Source organism: Zea mays, chromosome 5 (genome assembly GCF_902167145.1).
Source record: "Zea mays cultivar B73 chromosome 5, Zm-B73-REFERENCE-NAM-5.0, whole genome shotgun sequence".
In the NCBI taxonomy this organism is placed as follows: Eukaryota; Viridiplantae; Streptophyta; class Magnoliopsida; order Poales; family Poaceae; genus Zea; species Zea mays.
The window spans coordinates 22,885,540-22,905,838 of NC_050100.1; the positions used below are offsets into that span (position 1 = coordinate 22,885,540).

At 41.9% G+C, this 20,299-nt stretch overlaps 1 long non-coding RNA gene, 1 other non-coding gene and 1 pseudogene across 2 annotated transcripts; 1 reads left to right on the top strand and 2 right to left on the bottom strand.

The window, feature by feature from the left end:
• Window positions 1-322: 322 nt before the first annotated feature.
• On the bottom strand, window positions 323-1,393 carry LOC115029023 (MIR166dHG). Its single transcript, NR_163709.1, has one exon. It is a non-coding gene; the product is annotated as an MIR166dHG (long non-coding RNA).
• MIR166d (microRNA MIR166d) lies at window positions 1,197-1,300 on the bottom strand. The gene has a single exon (NR_121046.1). It is a non-coding gene; the product is annotated as a microRNA MIR166d (primary transcript).
• A 4,508-nt stretch (window positions 1,394-5,901) lies between the features above and the next one.
• Window positions 5,902-7,321, top strand: LOC103628066 (E3 ubiquitin ligase BIG BROTHER-related-like; annotated as a pseudogene).
• Window positions 7,322-20,299: the final 12,978 nt, after the last annotated feature.

Genomic DNA, 20,299 nt, shown 5'->3' on the forward strand with positions numbered 1-20,299 from the left:
GAGATGGAACTGCATGCTAACACACAGTCACACAGACAATTAACAATACCAAGTAGTAGTGTTCACGCGACACAAGTCGAGATCTATATATATAGCATTTGCTTTGTTCTCAAACAAATGAAGGCACATCAAATAGTTTTGCTTGGTAGGCCAAAGATTTATACAGTAAAATACAAGGCAGAAATAGAAACTCATATCAGGTTGATTACTTCTTATGGGCTCATCACTTTTAAAAAAAACTTTTGGAGGCAAAAGACTAATCGAATGTAATTGTAACCACTCAAATCTGCCTGTGTGTATCAAACGAGATTATTCACACTGCTTTGCATCAATAGGCAACAGGTATACCTCATGTATCAGAAACGCCTGATGAGAAGAACAAACACACACCTGATGTGGAGCATTATATTTATTATACATCGATGTTATATATCATGTTATTATTGTTGGCTCTAGGAATACATGCATGCATGAGCTCCCGTTGTTTACATCAACCTCCATGGGTGTCAACATAATATGAAGAAAATACACGCCTATAAATAGTGGATCTCGTCCCAAGCTCTCCAAAAACTTTGAAGCAGCAGGTCCAGCGCACCACGCAAAAACTATCCTCGAACTTAGAAATAAGCAACAGATATCTGAAAACAAGAATATATATATAGTCATCAGATCGATGCAGATGTAAAGCTTTGCACCAGCTTTGTGAATGCCATGTTCTTGGAAACAATCTGAGCACCGTACCAGCAAAGCCATATGCTGCAAACAAAGAGAGACAACGGAGAGGAGGAAAAAAAATGAACACGAAGAAGAAGAAGCCGAGAGAGAGAAAGCGAAGATTCTCCCAATCAAGAGGTAATGATGGGAACTTTCATCACCTGCTGCATGCCTGCCAGATGCACAGAGATGCACAGAGAAAGGAGGGGTCAAAAGGCAGGCCATCATTACACCAATCTTGCGCTGCTCCTCGATTTCGCAGCAAGCAAGCAAGCAAACAAACAAACAAAAAAGCACAGTGGAGTAGTAGTAAAGATCCAGGAGCGGAAGTACGGTGCTCCACACCATGCATACTACTAAGAACGGCCAGGAATCTCACGAACACTCAAACAAATATTTCAAAAAAAAAACTAGAACAAATTTATACACTAGCTAGTAGCTCTCCTAACTCTCCGCGATATCATTTTTGAAGCTATTTCTGAGGGGAATGAAGCCTGGTCCGAGATCTTGCAGATCCAAGGAATACTTAGAAGCTCTACACAGATGGATCACAAAGCAAAAGACCTTGAACCAGACAACATTCCACTCAGAAGCAAATAGCTTCACATCTTTCTCCATCTCCCTCGGGCCCTTGGCTCTCCCGGCCCCGGCCCCCTCTAGCTCATCTCTATTTCTTTGCAAGAAGGTGCGTGAGGGAGCATGGGTATGTATAGACGGGAAGCGCACAGGCGTGGCGTGGTCCATGGGCTGAGCGCATGGTCATGATATGTGAAATGATTACCGCTGCTAAATTTTGAAGTCACCAAAAAATAACAATAAAAAAAGATGGTAGCTCGCACATTCCATACGTTTACCAAACCAGCACTGTATCCAGCCACTGACTGGTGGTGGAGCCGACCGAGGCTGGAGCCCGCATGTCAATTACACAGGACACACGTAAAAGCTATATGTATATATATATGCATTGAAAGGACCAGAGGCAGGCAGAACCACATGGCAAAGAAATAAACAGGCATAAATGCATGAATGAATGGTGACAAAGAACACTGCGGCAGAGGGCCGGACCTACAGCTGTGGCGGCTGCTGGAGACGCGGGGAGGCGCATGGCAGCCGTCCATCACAATAAACGGGCAGATTTTTACACTAGGGGCGGCGCGCGGAGCAGACACGCGTACGTTATTATTGTGTGTTACAATTTGCATTGATAATAATAATAATACATGCATGCATATGTGTTCTTCGGTCTAGCGACCATGCAGCTGATGACAGATCTCATCACCTTGTAGTACATGCATATGCTGTACCTTTCAATCGGCAATAGAAAAGATGATCCTTTCTTTCTATACGTTCTCAGATAATGTTTGAATACGGTTGTGTCTCGCGTGACGACGTGCTAGTACTAGTAGAGACGAAACCATGCATTTTTAGTTATCGGCAAACTATATATTATCCGGTTATTATTAATTAGATGTGTGTAGCCGTCTCTGACGGTCTTGCATCGACGATCAATGCAAGACGTACCACCATGCCCCTTGGTATGACACTAACGCGTACAAAAGTCTGCAGCAGATACAAACATGTGCCCTGATAAACAATGCGTACGTACGTGTATTCCTTCAAAAAAAAATTTAAACAATACGTGTATGCATTTGTGTTGTCGAGGCCGGGCTTCATCGCTCCTTTTTTTTTCAAGATTCTTTGTCAGTATTAAAAAATTAATACAACCAGAGCGCCCTCGTTTACTGCGAATTGCAGACTGTACAACAGTGCAAGACCACCGTTGGTTTTGTTGATTTGCTTTGCGATTTTCAGATCATGCATGTGCTGGATTTGTTGTATGCATATGCGAGTTGCGACGGGTGTCGCACGCACGCTGACACAGCAATACAACTTCATTTAGGACAGTTAATTGCTATCTAGCTAGCTAAAATTAGTCATGATATATTTTAATTAAACAAAGAATTAATAGATGAACTATTTTTCGGTCAAGCCTTAGAGTAGTTGCTCTAAGATGAGTAAAAAGTATTAACCAAATTTACTAATTTTCGCTAATAATCTCTACAAAAATTTTCATAAAAAAAAGAAGTAGACTAGTCCAATAGACCCTGTAAATTCAGAGCTCTGTATATATGACAAGTGAAGCAGACTACTCAAGATTAGAGAGCAGAGGTGTAGGAATGTAGAGCTACTAAATTTAAAGAGTCATTTACAGGGTCCATTGGAGACGTTTTTCTTCTAATAAGAACCAAATTTATCTTTACAAAATGATTTGTCTAGTCTCTTGGAGTTACTTCTAATATAGTGTTGTTAGTTAACTAGCTAGCCAACCTAAGCTAATTTTTAGTTTAAATAGTAACTAGCTTTAGCTCATCCAAACAATCCTAAATACTGTACATAATATTGTCCTAGTTCAAAGGAGTTAGGTCAGGTCAGCCATGTCATGTCATCGCATTATTATTATTAATAATATGACAAGACCACTAAACTAAACCACTAGCATAGCATTGTATATGTTAACCATGCCAGAAAAAATCACTCCTTTTATCCAGTTTTGGACTCTGTAAAGCACTATAGATCACTCTTATTATATTATACTATATATATACATAGCTGCATAAAAAGGCTCACACTCCCGTGATGATAAAGAAAACCAAAATCTCATGGCAGCTCAATTTTAAATTTACCTATGGGATATTATTATCAGGTTCTAATAATAAATCTTCGTTCACGGAACTCCAGTGCGTGTGTCGTATGTTGTACCTCACTTAGCTTCCACCAATTGTGCTTAGGACTATCCTTTTAATTTTCAGAGGACTAACCACACAATCTTCTTAACCAATCATAATTCACATTATTATGACAAGACCGCTAAACCACCCGCGTTATCTATTCACCAAAAGAAACCACTCATTTTATTAAATAATGAGAAAACAAGTTCCAACTTTAGCCTCCAAACAAGTTATCACTGCTGGAATCGTTTTCTTTGCTTAGTGCCTGAGACACTCAATAAAGTCTATTTTATATTCAACAAAGTTTTTCCGAGTGTTGCATCCAGCAAAGAGCGCACGGTAAAAAATTACCGTCAAAAGACTCTTTGTCCAAAGAAAAGCACTAGACAAATATAAATTGAAAAAATTGAAAAAAACAGCAAAAGAGTCTTAATTAGGTGAGGCACCCACAAGTCGATCGCCCTCTTGCGTGTGACCTCCTCTACCGTTATACCTCTATCTCACTTGTGTATATATTATGTTTTCCTTCTCCACATATTATAACAAATAGAGTGTAAATTCAAACGAAAAGTTGTCAACTACAAAGTTGCATAACTTTTCGAGATCTACAACTTACATTTTTTGTAGTTTCTTCATCTGAGGTCGTTTTACAAATTTTAAATTTCACATTTGAAAAACTTCAAATGTGTTTTTCTACGACAAGATGAATTCAAATCATAAAAAAGATGTCAACTACAAAGTTAAATAACTTTTAGAGACGTACAACTTTAAATTTGGTGGTTTTTTTCATCTGATGTTTAAAAAATTCCAATTTTAAAGCTCAAACATAATTTTGCTTGACAAGATGATTTTAAATCAAAAAATTGTTAACTACAATGTTTCATAACCTTTCAAGACCTACAACTTTTATTTTGGTCAATTTTCCATCTGAAGTCGTTTGAAATTTTTGAATTCAGACATAGTTTTCGTTGATGACTTCAAATCAAAAGGTTTCCAACTATAAAATTAAATTCTCATGATCTATAAAGTTTATTTTGGTTGTTTGACCATTTGTTATCCAGCGTAGTGGTTCTAATATTGTCCACAAATCTTATATCTCTCTTGTAGTTTTATAAACTACAAGAGAGAGATAAATTTTGTGAATAAATTTACTTTTATTTTGTCATAAGAAAAAATGACCAAAATTCAGTGTACACCTTGATGAGTTATGCAACTTTGTAGCTGAAAATCTTTTGTTTGAATTATTTTAATTCTTCAAAATGTGATTTAAAAGTTATCTTTTTCTAGTGTCGTAAAAAACTCGACAAAAAAACTCTTTGACTAGTGTAGAAAAATAATCAACAAAAGAACTCTTTGTCAAGTGTTGTTTTTCGAGCGTTTTTGTTTAGCACTCGACAAGTAGTTTCTGTCGAATGTGCGAAAAAAAAAACACTCGTCAAACCATTTGACACTCGGTAAGGAATTAGATTTCGAAAGTGTACAATGTTACATACTCGGCTGTACGTCAGCATCGAACAGCCGTGAATATGTGATCATAGAGAAAACAAAAGAAAAGAACTCATGACAATTTAATAGTCATTCAACTGCAAAAAAATCTTGGTAAGTTCTACTAAATTCTCCATTCATGGAATGGAAAGATCCGCACCATCCGGTCCGATCCGGTGTGTCTGGGTATGCAAGAATCGTACACTTACCACTGGTAGTAGAGATCAAAGAGTGGTAGTACACACAGGATGCAGAGATTATAGTGGTTTAGGCTAGGGTGTCTTACATGCATCCATTACATTATGGTGGTAATATTGCTTATGTGCCAAGTGTTAGCCTCGTAGTGGACTCGTTTGCCATATCCTTGCCAATAGCTAGTCCCTAAGTTCTTCACTAATGATCTTGCAGCGACCCTGATAACAACTCGACTGGAGATGTATATTTTTCCTTTATTAGGCTCTCTCCAACAAGAGCCGCTAAAAGCTCCTGTCCGCTAAACGTAGGGGACGGTCAGGTCCTCTACGCCTCCAACAAGGTCCTCTAAAGCGTCCCCTAAATTATAGAGGATGTGCCAGAGACCCTAAACGTGGAGACATTCCAGCGTGCGCTATCCGCTCGACGGATCCACCAGCCGCCGCGAGGAAACTTCCGCCTCCTCCTACCGCGCGCTAGCGACTGCATCTCCCGAGGCCGAGCCCTCGATCCGGCGTGCTTCGCCGCCGGCCGAGCCCTCGATTCGAACCCTAGCCTTGACCCGCCCCAACCTACCGCGGTGGCTGTCGAAGCCACAGATGACGGTGTGGCCGCGGCTGCGGCCGAGGCGGCTAGGCGGCCCTTCACGGCCCTCAGCCAAGAGGAAGCTGACCTCGCCCTCGCCCGCGTCCTGCAGGAGCAGGTAAGCGACGACGAGATCTCGCAGCCTAGGGGCCACTCCTAGGGTTCCTTGCTCCCGCGATTAATCCGTGATGCGTACATGTTGCTTCGGATGAACGGGGGCGGTGGCGAGGGCAGCGACTACGAGAGCTCTGATGAAGGGAGCTACGAATATGATGAAGAGGGAGAGGAGGACTACGAAGAGGAACTGGAGCTCTCGCTGGTCTCAGTGATTGTGAGCACCTACGATTCATTGCCCCCAACCCCAGCTCAATTCACAATTTAGTTGGTTGCTGGTTTGTAATTTTGGTTTTCTCCTGCAGGGCGAACAGTTGAGGTGGAGCACGAGGAGGATCATGCGAATGATCCATAGGTTGTGATTCATTGCATCTAGTTGATGAATTTTACCTTTGTTGCTAGGGAAGATCACTCGAGTTTGCAATTAATGACCTCATAAGAAACAAAATGCACTGGTCTGCTCTTTGTTAATTTCTGTGCACGCAAACTAGTGGAGTTGTTCTTTGATCAAGGGAACATGCATGATGTTTCATAACAGTCAGTATGGTTTGTGCCATGGTTTATTGGTTCAGCTAAAATAATTTTGACTTGTTGGTTATTGATACCATAATACTTTCCTTTGATAGATTCTTGACGTTATTTCCTACGTGGAACACATCTACCTTTTTTCTTTCTAAACTGATGTATTTTGATTGTATAGACTCTATGGGTCTGCATTGTCTTTTTTACCTGTATTTCACTTACGATCTAGTTTTCCTTTATGTTTCCTTTACTAAACTTGAATTATCTTCCCTTCTAGCAATAAAATCTTGAAGCAACATATAGCACCTATAATTTTGAGATTACTAGTCACATACACTACTGTTCTCAGTCCTCTAGGGATGATTGACATATTTCCCAATTATTCCTACTGTTTATATGTTGGGGAAGTTTATGTCATTGTTCACATATTGGGAATAGTTTCTTTCGTGCTTGTTTATAATCAGTCAAACTATAACGAATGATGAACAACCTAAACTTCTATATGCTTTTATGAAAACCCAGGAGGCATGGCAAGAGGTTGATCCAGATGAATACTCTTATGAGGCAAGTTACATTGCTTGCTGTCTTATCCTTACTTCTCCAAGCCCCTCATTTGAAGCTTCATACATCAATATGCCAATATGCCATGTTTTAATGGTTCTTATGTTGATATCAGGAGCTAGTCGCATTGGGTGAAGTAGTTGGCACAGAAAACAGAGGTCTCTCTGCCGATACACTTGCTTCTTTACCTTCAGTAACATACAAGCTGCAACATGTTCAGGATGGCAACACGGAGCAGTATGTGCAAATAATTGAAGTTTTATAGTTTTGTAATGATCTAGGTTCTGTATATAAAGTTCTGATGTATCATTATTGTTGATAGATGCGTAATTTGTCGTGTGGAATTGGAGGAGGGTGAATCTTTATGCGATGTTTTATGGACAACAATTACACACAACATAACAACCAATAGTAATTAATGTTGACAATTCAAATTTATTAATTCAAAAATTAATAAATACACATTTTTGCACATCATTTGTATAGCGTGAATTGGGAAGAAAACATAAAAAACAAAAAAAGAAATGGAAAAAGGGAATCTGTTAACACTGTAGCTTTAGAGAACCGAATTTAGGGGACGCTGCTGGAGACTGAGAATATATAGAGGACAAAATCTTTTAGAGTGTTCTGTAAAGGACAGAGAATATTCTTTTAGGGGATGAAATTTAGGGGACGCTGCTGGAGACAGTCTTAAGGATACGTTTGATTTCTTCACATGTTTCTCGCCTTGCATCCTGCCAGCCGAGGAAAACCAAATTACAAGGCCCAAGAAAGTGAGGAGAAAACTTACTTGTAAAAGAATCAAGACAACAAGTATAACATCCAAATAACAAGCATTGTTCTAACTTGTTGCTAGGCAAGGATTGGAATGCGCTAGGAATGGGTCCAGACGTACTCTCTTTAAGTTGCCAAAGTTTCATTTGTTCGAGCATACTTTCTTTTTCCTCGTAAAACCTTATTCGGTTATTCTCAATCTATATGGATTGGATGAGATTGTGAGGGAATAGAAGGACTTTCGAGTCTGTTTGGTTGGGCTATGGCTTTGAAAAAAGCCATTGAAAGATGTGAATTGTGAAAAAAATTGTTATGCGTTAAAATGCTAAAAAATCATTTGGTGAAAACTACTAAAACTCGCATAAAGTTCTTTCATATATATTTTCACAATTCCTTCCGAAAGTCACCGAAAAGCAGGTACAGTGATGCTTTCAGTTTTAGCACTATGAGAAAGTCGACTTTTACAAAAAATCTACTTTCTAGATCCAGCCTTTTGGTTTGGCTTTTGGCTTTTATGGGGAAAAACCAAAAGCTAAACCATACACACTCGTGATTTACTATGGTTTTAAACCCCACTTAATCCCTCCAATTCATATGGATTGAGATTAAAACGAACAGACCCTGAAGAAGATCAAGAAGGATTGTCGAGTACCAAAAATAAAATATAAGATACATATTATTTACCCGAAGAACTAAAATAAAATATAAAACGCATATTATTTACCTGAAGAGCTAAAATACCATGGTTCGCTATAATAATAATAGGTTAGTGTGAGTCGTGGAGCCTAATTTCCATCAATAATGGCCTAACAATGGCTCGATTAGGGCTCAGAAGGGGATTAAATCCATTAATAGTTAACATTGAATATAGAGGAATTGAATAACATCAATCCCCACCAATCTCCATGTGAAAGGGAAATGGCCTTAACTATTTTCTCTAATTGATTTTGGTGCTTGATGATCATCACAACCTTATGGACTAACTAGTTTACTAAGTTACAAATTCAGGTACTCAGAAAACGCTTCAAGAAAAGATCAACCCTAAAACCAACGCATTGCGGACCTTCCGAGCCTCTAAAGCAGACTGTCTGAAATAACGTAGATTATTTCAGATAGGAGGTCTTTTTGAAAATATCACCTGTGCGAGGACCGTCCGCAACACCTCGATGCATTTCGGACAGAAACTATGCCAAGTGCACATTTCTACTACGGATCATCCAGAAGATAAGTGAAGACTGTCCAGCTCTCAGGCACGGTCGTCCGCCTGTTGAAAACTAGAAAAAAACCAAAGGTGTCGGGTTCGGTAAAATGTATTTTTAGCGTGCACGCGGATCTTCCGGAGGCACGACTGAATCATCTAAGTCAGCTTTATCTGCCATCTGATGATACATTTAATGCGATTATAGTCGTTGATATAGCCGTTGAAACAGATCATTGGAAATCTAGTCGTTGATGTGCAAGGGCGGACCATCCGGACCAGGGCACGGACCATCCGCGTCTGGTAGAACAAGGGCAACGACTAGAAAGTGGTTGATGGCTATAAATACAACCTCAAACACCTCCATTCAATTCATCCAAGCTTCCACAACTCACATTCAATGTAAAGAGCAAAGATTTCACTCCAATCACACTCAAAAAATCAAAGTCCTCTCCAAGTGCCATATTTGTGTTTGAAGGTCATTAGTGATTAGTGCTTTGGAAAGACTCAAGAGAGTGTGACATTGTGATTTTCTTGTTGCTCGTTTGGCTTGGTGTTTTGATCGTGCTTTCTTCCACTCCTTCTAAATTTTCATTGACTTGTAGAGCTAGCGAGAGACACCTAATTGTGTGATGATCCTTGCAGGGTCTAAGTGATCATCGAGATTAAGAAGAAGCACTCAAACGGTCTAAGTGGCCGTTTGAGAGACGAAAAGGGTTGAAAAGACCCGACCTACGTGGTCTCCTCAATGGGGAGTAGATTCTTTAGAACCGAACCTCGGGAATCAAATTGCATGTGTCTTTGTGTGAATCCGTATTGCGATTTGATTCTTCCTCTCCCCTCTATCTAAGTTCTGTTGCTTGCAACTATTTTGAGTTAGCTCCTAAAGCTATCCACATTGATTTAGCAACTTGTGGCAAGAAGAACTATCTTCCAAAATCTGATTTCATTATTACTCGTTCTAACGCTAACATCGGGATGAAGTTTGTGTTCAAAGTTTTTATCTTTTAGGTTTCTCCTATTCACCCCCTCTATGTGAATTTCACCATGCAACCTAACAAGACCTTAGGGAATATCATAAATCTCAACTAGATATTTGTGTGATGCATGTTTTCCAAGTAGGTCAGGGGCAACTAGTGTAATCCAAGTCAGAACACAAAAACTTATTATAGCACCCGAATTGTCCGAGAGATTTATCTTGTGGACAATTGATGTTTTCATATTGTTCGTCCATCACTCTAGTTGTTCCCGAACCAATCTATAGGCTAACCATTAGAACCCAAGGTAACTAGGCAAGAAGTTGAATTGTCACAACCGAATTCCTCTGGATCTTTTATAAGGGGATAGAGTGAGGTGAGAATCACACATCCCCCAAATCCACCTTTTGTAAACCCCAAAGAGTTGTTTTAGAGTCTAGGAAGTTTTTTTTATTTATTTATTAGAAATGAGAGTAAAATAGGATTTTGTTTAGTGTGTGAAATATGCATCTGAGATATGTTCCTTTAAATAAATACTAAATAAAAATATATATGTATGCAACCATGCTGGATTTTTGTTTGTGCATTTAGATTGAAGTTTGAAACTCCAACCTAGATTTGAAAGTGATTTGAAGTTTGAATTTAAAGCCTGAATAAGAAATAGAAAGTGAAATAAAAATGAAAACATAAAATAAAAAAATGCTTACCTCCACTCGGGTCGAATTCACTTGGCTGGCCCACTTCCCTCACTGCGCAAAGGCGCTTGCAACAGACAAGCGGGACCCACATTTAGCCTCTTTCACCCATCGCACGCACAGGGACGGAGTGGATGTATGACGAGCTGCCCCCTCTTGTCAGGATCATCCCTTACCTGAATCCTTCGCAGACTCTGGCCTAAAGGAGTAGAGATCGACATACGTATGCCTGTCTCAACTTGGGCTAGTCCCTTTGGCCATATAAATACCTACTACCACGACCCCCAAGCCATCAACCTTGGAATCAACTCCTTGGTAGTTTCGCAGTAGCACCACCACGAGTAGGTAGAGTTGTACCCGATCGTCGCCACAGTCAATCCTTGTCAATGTCAATGTTCTGCTTTCATAGATTAGCCGAGAGGGTTCGCGGTTGCACGCTAGACATAGTCGTGGTCTAGTTGGGCGAAGAGAAGATTTTGTTGGTTCGAGAACCACTCAATTCGGAGTTAAAATGAAAAGTTATAGCGAAAACAAGTTTTTAGATTAATTTTGTATTTAAAATAAACTTCTAGCGACTATTTTGTGAAAACCAGGAACTAAAACATATTTTTATTGTAAGTGCAAGGTTCTAGGTGCAACTTTACATAATATGGGTGATGGGTTAGATATTTTATTAACTCAGGGTGTTTTTACAAAATTGTGTACTTGGTTGTTCTTTGAATACTAGGTGAGTGTCCATGCGTTGAACCCGGAACATATAATACCACGATAACTTATATACAAAATATGTGTTATACTGTTATGAGAAAATGTTTCATAATCCATTTGTGATCCTGGTCGTACAAAAATTTTGTTATTTTAATCTAGTTGTTTCACCACTATATTGCAACCATCAGTACCATGCAGACTTCAATATATGCTACGATTTGCATGGTCTCGTTGTTGGCGAGCACGTCCCACATCTTCCGAAAGAAGTTCCCTCATACATCGTTAGTCATGAGGCACGCACCACCATACATGCTTGCTTAAACAAAAAGGCAAGTGTGTGTCTGCGAAAAGAATTAAAGGTAGGCCGGCACGAAGCTACCCCGACGGTGGCAAGGATGACAAACTGGTCATTGTTGCCGGTCCTCCTCTGCGTCACCTCCGGCGCCGAGATAATGCCACAGTCCTTGATATAGTCGTCGAACACACGCGACATGGCGAGTCCCGACGACTCTTGGCTGGGCTATTAGACGAAGTGCACCCTGGGCTCATCAGCGAGGTACTACATGTGGCCGTTGCACCACCGGATGCGCTACTCCTCTGCATACATCATGTTCGAGGACACTCAAACAACATCAGCAATGGTCGTCGTCCTAGCGTACAAGAATTCATGGCTGGTCAGTAGCGAGTTATGTGGCAGGTTGAGCTTTGAAAGTCACCTAGAGGGGGGGTGAATAGGGCGAAACTGAAATTTACAAAATTAATCACAACTACAAGCCAGGTTAGCGTTAGAAGTATAATCGAGTCTGCGAGAGAGGGTGCAAAACAAGTCACAAGCGAATAAAGAGTGTGACACGCGGATTTGTTTTACCAAGGTTCGGTTCTCGCAAACCTACTCCCCGTTGAGGCGGTCACAAAGACCGGGTCTCTTTCAACCCTTTCCCTCTCTCAAACGGTCCCTCAGACCGAGTGAGCTTTCTCTTCTCAAATCAACCAGGAACAAAACTTCCCCGCAAGGACCACCACACAATTGGTGTCTCTTGCCTCGGTTACAATTGAGTTTTGATCACAAGAAAAGAATGAGAGAAGAAAGCAATCCAAGCGCAAGAGCTCAAAAGAACACGACAAATCACTCTCACTTAACATTAAAGCTTTTGTGGAATTGAGAAAGGATTTGATCACTTGGGTGTGTCTTGTATTGAATGCCTAGCTCTTGTAAGTGGTTGGAAGTTAGAAAACTTGGATGACTTGAATGTGGGGTGGTTGGGGGTATTTATAACCCCAACCACCAAACTAGCCGTTTGGTGGAGGCTGCTGTCGCATGGCGCACCGGACAGTCCGGTGCGCCACCGGACACTGTCCGGTGCACCAGCCACGTCACCAGGCCGTTGGGTTCTGACCGTTGGAGCTCTGACGTGTGGGCCCGCTTGGCTGTCCGGTGGTGCACCGGACAAGTCCTGTAGACTGTCCTGTGTGCCACCCACGCGTGCTCTGCTCCTCTGCGCGCGCTGGCGCGCATTTAATGCGTTGCAGACGACCTTTGGCGCAAAGTTGTCGTTGCTCTGCTGGCTCACCGGACAGTCCGGTGTGCACCGGACATGTCCGGTGAATTATAGCGGAGCAGATTCCCGAAGCTGGCGAGTTCAGAGTCGCTCTCCTCTGGAGCACCGGACAGTCCAGTGAATTATAGCGGAGCGCCTCTGAGTTTTCTCGAAGGTGAAGAGTTTGGCTTGGAGTCCCCTGGTGCACCGGACACTCTCCGGTGGCACACCGGACAGTCCGGTGCGCCAGACCAGGGTTGCCTTCGGTTATCCCTTGCTCTTTTTGTTGAACCCATTTCTTGGTCTTTTTATTGGCTAAGTGTGAACCTTTGGCACCTGTATAACTTATACACTAGAGCAAACTAGTTAGTCCAATTATTTGTGTTGGGCAATTCAACCACCAAAATCAATTAGGAAACATGTGTAAGCCTAATTCCCTTTCAATCTCCCCCTTTTTGGTGATTGATGCCAACACAAACCAAAGCAAATATAGAAGTGCATAATTGAACTAGTTTGCATAATGTAAGTGCAAAGGTTGCTTGGAATTGAGCCAATATGAATACTTATAAGATATGCATGGATTGTTTCTTCATTTTAACATTTTGGACCACGTTTGCACCACATGTTTTGTTTTTGCAAATTCTTTTGTAAATTCTTTTCAAAGTCCTTTTGCAAATAGTCAAAGGTAAATGAATAAGATTTTGCGAAGCATTTTCAAGATTTGAATTTTTTTCTCCCCCTGTTTCAAATGCTTTTCCTTTGACTTAAACAAAACTCCCCCTTAATAAATTCCTCCTCTTAGTGTTCAAGAGAGTTTTAAGATATCAGTTTTGAAAGAACTACTACCTCCCCTTTTGAACACAATAAGGTACCAATTTGAAATTTACCAATTGAAAATCCTTAGTTTTTAAAATTAGGGTGGTGGTGCGGTCCTTTTGCTTTGGGCTCATGCTCTCTCCCCCTTTGGCATAAATCGCCAAAAACGGAATCATTAGAGCCCTTGAAATTACTTTCTCCCCCTTTGGTAAAAGACATAGGAGTGAAGATTATACCAACGACGGAGAGATGCTTGGAGCGACGGCGAAGGATGAGTTACGGAGTGGAAGCCTTTGTCTTTGCCGAAGACTCCAATTCCCTTTCAATCCACCTATGACTTGGTTTGAAATTCACTTGAACACACATTAGTCATAGTATATGAAAGAGACATGATCAAAGGTATATGAATGAACTATGTGTGTAAATCAACAAAAGAAGTTCCTAGAATCAAGAATATTTAGCTCATGTCTAAGTTTGTTAAAGGTTTGTTCATCAAGTGGCTTAGTAAAGATATCGGCTAATTGATCTTTAGTATTAATGTATGAAATCTCGATATCTCCCTTTTGTTGGTGATCCCTTAAAAAGTGATACCAAATGGCTATGTGCTTAGTGCGGCTATGCTCAACGGGATTATCCGCCATGCGGATTGCACTCTCATTATCACATAGAAGAGGAACTTTGGTTAATTTGTAACCGTAGTCCCTAAGGGTTTGCCTCATCCAAAGCAATTGCACGCAACAATGGCCTGCGACAATATACTCAGCTTCAGCGGTAGAAAGAGCTACGGAATTTTGCTTCTTTGAAGCCCAAGACATCAAGGATCTTCCCAAGAACTGGCAAGTCCCCGATGTGCTCTTTCTATTAATCTTACACCCCGCCCAATCGGCATCCGAATAACCAATCAAATCAAAAGTGGATCCCTTAGGATACCAAAGCCCAAACTTAGGAGTATAAACTAAATATCTCAAGATTCGTTTTACGGTCGTAAGGTGAGCTTCCTTAGGGTCGGCTTGGAATCTTGCACACATGCATACGGAAAGCATAATATCCGGTCGAGATGCACATAAATATAGCAAAGAGCCTATCATCGACCGGTATACCTTTTGATCCACGGACTTACCTTCCGTGTCGAGGTCGAGATGCCCATTGGTTCCCATGTGTGTCTTGATGGGTTTGGCATCCTTCATCCCAAACTTGCTTAGAATATCTTGAGTATACTTTGTTTGGCTAATGAAGGTGCCCTCTTGGAGTTGCTTCACTTGTAATCCTAAGAAGTACTTCAACTCCTCCATCATAGACATCTCGAATTTCTGTGTCATGATCCTACTAAACTCTTCACATGTAGACTCGTTAGTAGACCCAAATATAATATCATCAACATAAATTTGGCATACGAACAAGTCATTTTCAAGAGCTTTAGTGAATAAAGTAGGATCGGCCTTTCCGACTTTGAATCCATTAGTGATAAGGAAATCTCTAAGGCATTCATACCATGCTCTTGGGGCTTGCTTGAGCCTATAAAGCGCCTTAGAGAGTTTGTAAACATGGTTAGGGTACTCACTATCTTCAAAGCCGGGAGGTTGCTCAACATAGACCTCTTCCTTGATTGGTCCATTGAGGAAGGCACTCTTCACGTCCATTTGATAAAGCTTGAAGCCATGGTAAGTAGCATATGCTAATAATATACGAATTGACAGTCCGGTGTGTTCTCTTTGCTATCTCGGAAATAGAATGGTCAGGTGATATAGCAATTTTACCCAATCCGTTGAGGAAGGCATGGGCGGAGGCGGTCAACACCGCCTGTCCGGTGTGTTCTCTTTGTTCGCGGATTGGGTAATAAAGCATTTGCTACCAAAGACTCTAAAATATGAAATATTGGGCTTTTTACCGGTTAGGAGTTCATACGATGTCTTCTTGAGGATTCGGTGAAGATATAACCGGTTGATGGCGTAACAGGCGGTGTTGACCGCCTCGGCCCAAAACCGATTCGAAGTCTTGTACTCATCAAGCATGGTTCTTGCCATGTCCAATAGAGTTCTATTTTTCCTCTCCACTACACCATTTTGTTGTGGCGTATAGGGAGAAGAGAACTCATGCTTGATGCCCTCATCCTCAAGGAAGCCTTCGATTTGTGAGTTCTTGAACTCCGTCCCATTGTCGCTTCTAATCTTTTTGATCCTCAAGCCGAACTCATTTTGAGCCCGTCTCAAGAATCCCTTTAATGTCTCTTGGGTATGAGATTTTTCCTGCAAAAAGAATACCCAAGTGAAGCGAGAATAATCATCCACAATAACTAGACAATACTTACTCCCGCCGATGCTTATGTAAGCAATCGGGCCGAATAGATCCATGTGTAGGAGCTTGAGCGGCCTGTCGGTCGTCATGATGTTCTTGTGTGGATGATGGGCACCAACTTGCTTCCCTGCTTGGCATGCGCTACAAATCCTGTCTTTCTCAAAATGAACATTTGTTAATCCTAAAATGTGCTCTCCCTTTAGAAGCTTATGAAGATTCTTCATCCCAACATGGGCTAGTCGGCGGTGCCAGAGCCAACCCATGTTAGTCTTAGCAATTAAGCAAGTGTCGAGTTCAGCTCTATCAAAATCTACTAAGTATAGCTGACCCTCTAACACTCCCTTAAATGCTATTGAATCATCACTTCTTCTAAAGACAGTTACACCTATATCAGTAAAAAGACAGTTGTAGCCCATTTGACATAATTGCGAAACGGAAAGCAAATTGTAATCTAAAGAATCTACAAGAAAAACATTGGAAATGGAATGGTCAGGTGATATAGCAATTTTACCCAATCCTTTGACCAAACCTTGGTTTCCATCCCCGAATGTAATAGCTCGTTGGGGATCTTGGTTTTGCTCGTAGGAGGAGAACATCTTTTTCTCCCCTGTCATGTGGTTTGTGCACCCGCTGTCGATGATCCAACTTGAGCCCCCCGGATGCATAAACCTACAAAACATGTTTAGTTCTTGACTTTAGGTACCCAAATGGTTTTGGGTCCTTTGGCATTAGATACAAGAACTTTGGGTACCCAAACACAAGTTTTTGATCCCTTGTGCTTGCCCTCAACATACTTGGCAACTACCTTGCTGGATTTGTTAGTTAAAATATATGATGCATCAAAAGTTTTAAATGAAATGTCATGATCATTTGATGCACTCGGAGTTTTCTTCTTAGGCAACTTAGCACGGGTTGGTTGCCTATAACTAGATGTCTCACCCTTATACATAAAAGCATGGTTAGGGCCAGAGTGAGACTTCCTAGAATGAATTCTCCTAATTTTGCTCTCAGGATAACCGGCAGGGTACAAAATGTAACCCTCGTTATCCTGAGGCATGGGAGCCTTGCCCTTAACAAAATTGGATAATTTCTTAGGAGGGGCATTAAGTTTGACATTGCCTCCCTGTTGGAAGCCAATGCCATCCTTAATGCCAGGGCGTCTCCCACTATAAAGCATGCTTCTAGCAAATTTAAACTTTTCGTTTTCTAAGTCATGCTCGACAATTTTAGCATCTAATTTTGCTATATGATCATTTTGTTGCTTAATTAATACCATATGATCATGAATAGCATTAATATCAACATCTCTACATCTAGTGCAAATAGAAGTATGCTCAACGGTAGATGTAGAGGGTTTGCAAGATTTTAATTCTACAACCTTAGCATGCAATATATCATTTTTACTTCTAAGGTCGGAAATGGTAGCATTGCAAACATCAAAATTTTTAACCTTAGCAAGCAGTTTTTCATTTTCATCTCTAAGGCTAGCAAGAGAAATGTTCAATTCTTCAATCTTAGCAAGCAATTCATCATTATCATTTCTAGGATTGGGAATTGAAACATTACATACATTTGAATCAACCTTAGCTAATAAATTAGCATTTTCATTTTTAAGGTTGTCAATAGTCTCATGGCAAGTGCTTAGCTCACTAGATAATTTTTCGCACTTTTCAACTTCTAGAGCATAAGCATTTTTAACCTTAACATGCTTCTTGTTTTATTTAATAAGGAAGTCCTCTTGGGAATCCAAGAGATCATCCTTTTCATGGATAGCACTAATAAATTCATTTAACTTTTCCTTTTGTTGCATGTTTAGGTTGGCAAAGAGTGTACGCAAATTATCTTCCTCATCACTAGCATTATCATCGCTAGAAGACTCATATCTAGTGGAGGATTTGGATTTAACCTTCTTCTTTTTGTCGTCCTTTGCCATGAGGCACTTGTGGCCGACGTTGGGGAAGAGAAGTCCCTTGGTGACGGCGATGTTGGCGGCGTCCTCGTCGGAGGAGGAGTCGCTAGAGCTTTCGTTGGAGTCCCACTCGCGACAAACATGGGCATCGCCGCCCTTCTTGTAGTACCTTTTATTCTCCTTCCTTCTCCCCTTCTTGTCGTCGCCCCTGTCACTATCACTAGATAATGGACATTTTGCGATAAAATGACCGGGCTTACCACATTTGTAGCATACTTTCTTGGAGCGGGGCTTGTAATCTTTCCCCCTCCTTTGCTTGAGGATTTGGCGGAAGCTCTTGATTACGAGCGCCATTTCCTCGTTGTCGAGCTTTGAGGCGTCGATTGGTTGTCTACTCGGTGTAGACTCGTCCTTCTTCTCCTCCGTCGCCTTAAATGCCACCGGTTGTGCCTCGGACGTGGAGGGATCATCTAGCTCGTTGATTTTCTTTGAGCCCTTGATCATATACTCAAAGCTCACAAAATTCCCGATTACCTCCTCGGGAGTCATTAGTGTATATCTAGGATTACCACGAATTAATTGAACTTGAGTAGGGTTAAGGAAAATAAGTGATCTAAGAATAACCTTAACCAACTCGTGGTCATCCCACTTTTTGCTCCCGAGGTTGCGCACTTGGTTCACCAAGGTTTTGAGCCGGTTGTACATGTCTTATGGCTCTTCCCCTTTGCGAAGCCGGAAGCGACCGAGCTCCCCCTCGATCGTCTCCCGCTTAGTGATCTTGGTTAGCTCATCTCCCTCGTGCGCGGTCTTGAGCACGTCCCAAACTTCCTTGGCGCTCTTTAATCCTTGCATCTTGTTATATTCCTCCCTACTTAGAGAGGCGAGGAGTATGGTTGTGGCTTGGGAGTTGAAGTGCTCGATTTGGGCCACTTTGTCCTCATCATAATCCTCATCCCTTACGGATGGTACCTGTGCTCCAAACTCAACAACATTCCATATACTTTTGTGGAGTGAGGTTAGATGAAATTTCATTAAATCACTCCACCTAGCATAATCTTCACCGTCAAAGGTTGGCGGTTTGCCTAATGGAACGGAAAGTAATGGAGTATGTCTAGAAATGCGAGGGTAGTGTAAGGGGATCTTACTAAACTTCTTGCGCTCATGGCGCTTAGAAGTTATGGAGGGCGCGTCGCAGCCGGAGGTGGAAGGTGATGAAGTATCGGTCTCGTAGTAGACCACCTTCCTCATCTTCTTTTTCTTGTCGCCACTCCGATGCGACTTGTGGGAAGAGGATTTCTTTTCTTTCCCTTTCTTATTGTTGCGGGACTCTTCCGATGAAGCCTTCCCGTGACTTGTAGTGGGCTTGTCGCCGATGGGCTTGTCGCCAGTCTCCATCTCCCTCTTGGCGTGATCTCCCGACATCACTTCGAGCGGTTAGGCTCTAATGAAGCACCGGGCTCTGATACCAATTGAAAGTCGCCTAGAGGGGGGTGAATAGGGCGAAACTGAAATTTACAAAATTAATCACAACTACAAACCGGGTTAGCGTTAGAAATATAATCGAGTCTGTGAGAGAGGGTGCAAAACAAGTCGCAAGCGAATAAAGAGTGTGACACGCGGATTTGTTTTACCGAGGTTCGGTTCTCGAAAACCTACTCCCCGTTGAGGTGGTCACAAAGACCGGGTCTCTTTCAACCCTTTCCCTCTCTCAAACGGTCCCTCGGACCGAGTGAGCTTTCTCTTCTCAAATCAACCGGGAACAAAACTTCCCCGCAAGGACCACCACACAATTGGTGTCTCTTGCCTCGGTTACAATTGAGTTTTGATCACAAGAAAATAATGAGAGAGAAGAAAGCAATCCAAGCGCAAGAGCTCAAAAGAACACGACAAATCACTCTCACTTAACACTAAAGCTTTTGTGGAATTGGGAAAGGATTTGATCACTTGGGTGTGTCTTGTATTGAATGCCTAGCTCTTGTAAGTGGTTGGAAGTTGGAAAACTTGGATGACTTGAATGTGGGGTGGTTGGGGGTATTTATAACCCCAACCACCAAACTAGTCGTTTGGTGGAGGCTGCTGTCGCATGGCGCACCGGACAGTCCGGTGCGCTAGCCACGTCACCAGGCCGTTGGGTTCCGACCGTTGGAGCTCTGACGTGTGGGCCCGCCTGGCTGTCCGGTGGTGCACCGGACAAGTCCTGTAGACTGTCCGGTGTGCCACCCGCGCGTGCTCTGCTCCTCTGCGCGCGCTGGCGTGCATTTAATGCGTTGCAGACGACCGTTGGCGCGAAGTAGTCGTTGCTCCGCTGGCTCACCGGACAGTCCGGTGTGCACCGGACATGTCCGGTGAATTATAGCGGAGTGGGTTCCCGAAGCTGACGAGTTCAGAGTCGCTCTCCTCTGGAGCACCAGACACTGTCCGGTGTACACCGGACAGTCCGGTGAATTATAGCGGAGCGCCTCTGAGTTTTCCCGAAGGTGAAGAGTT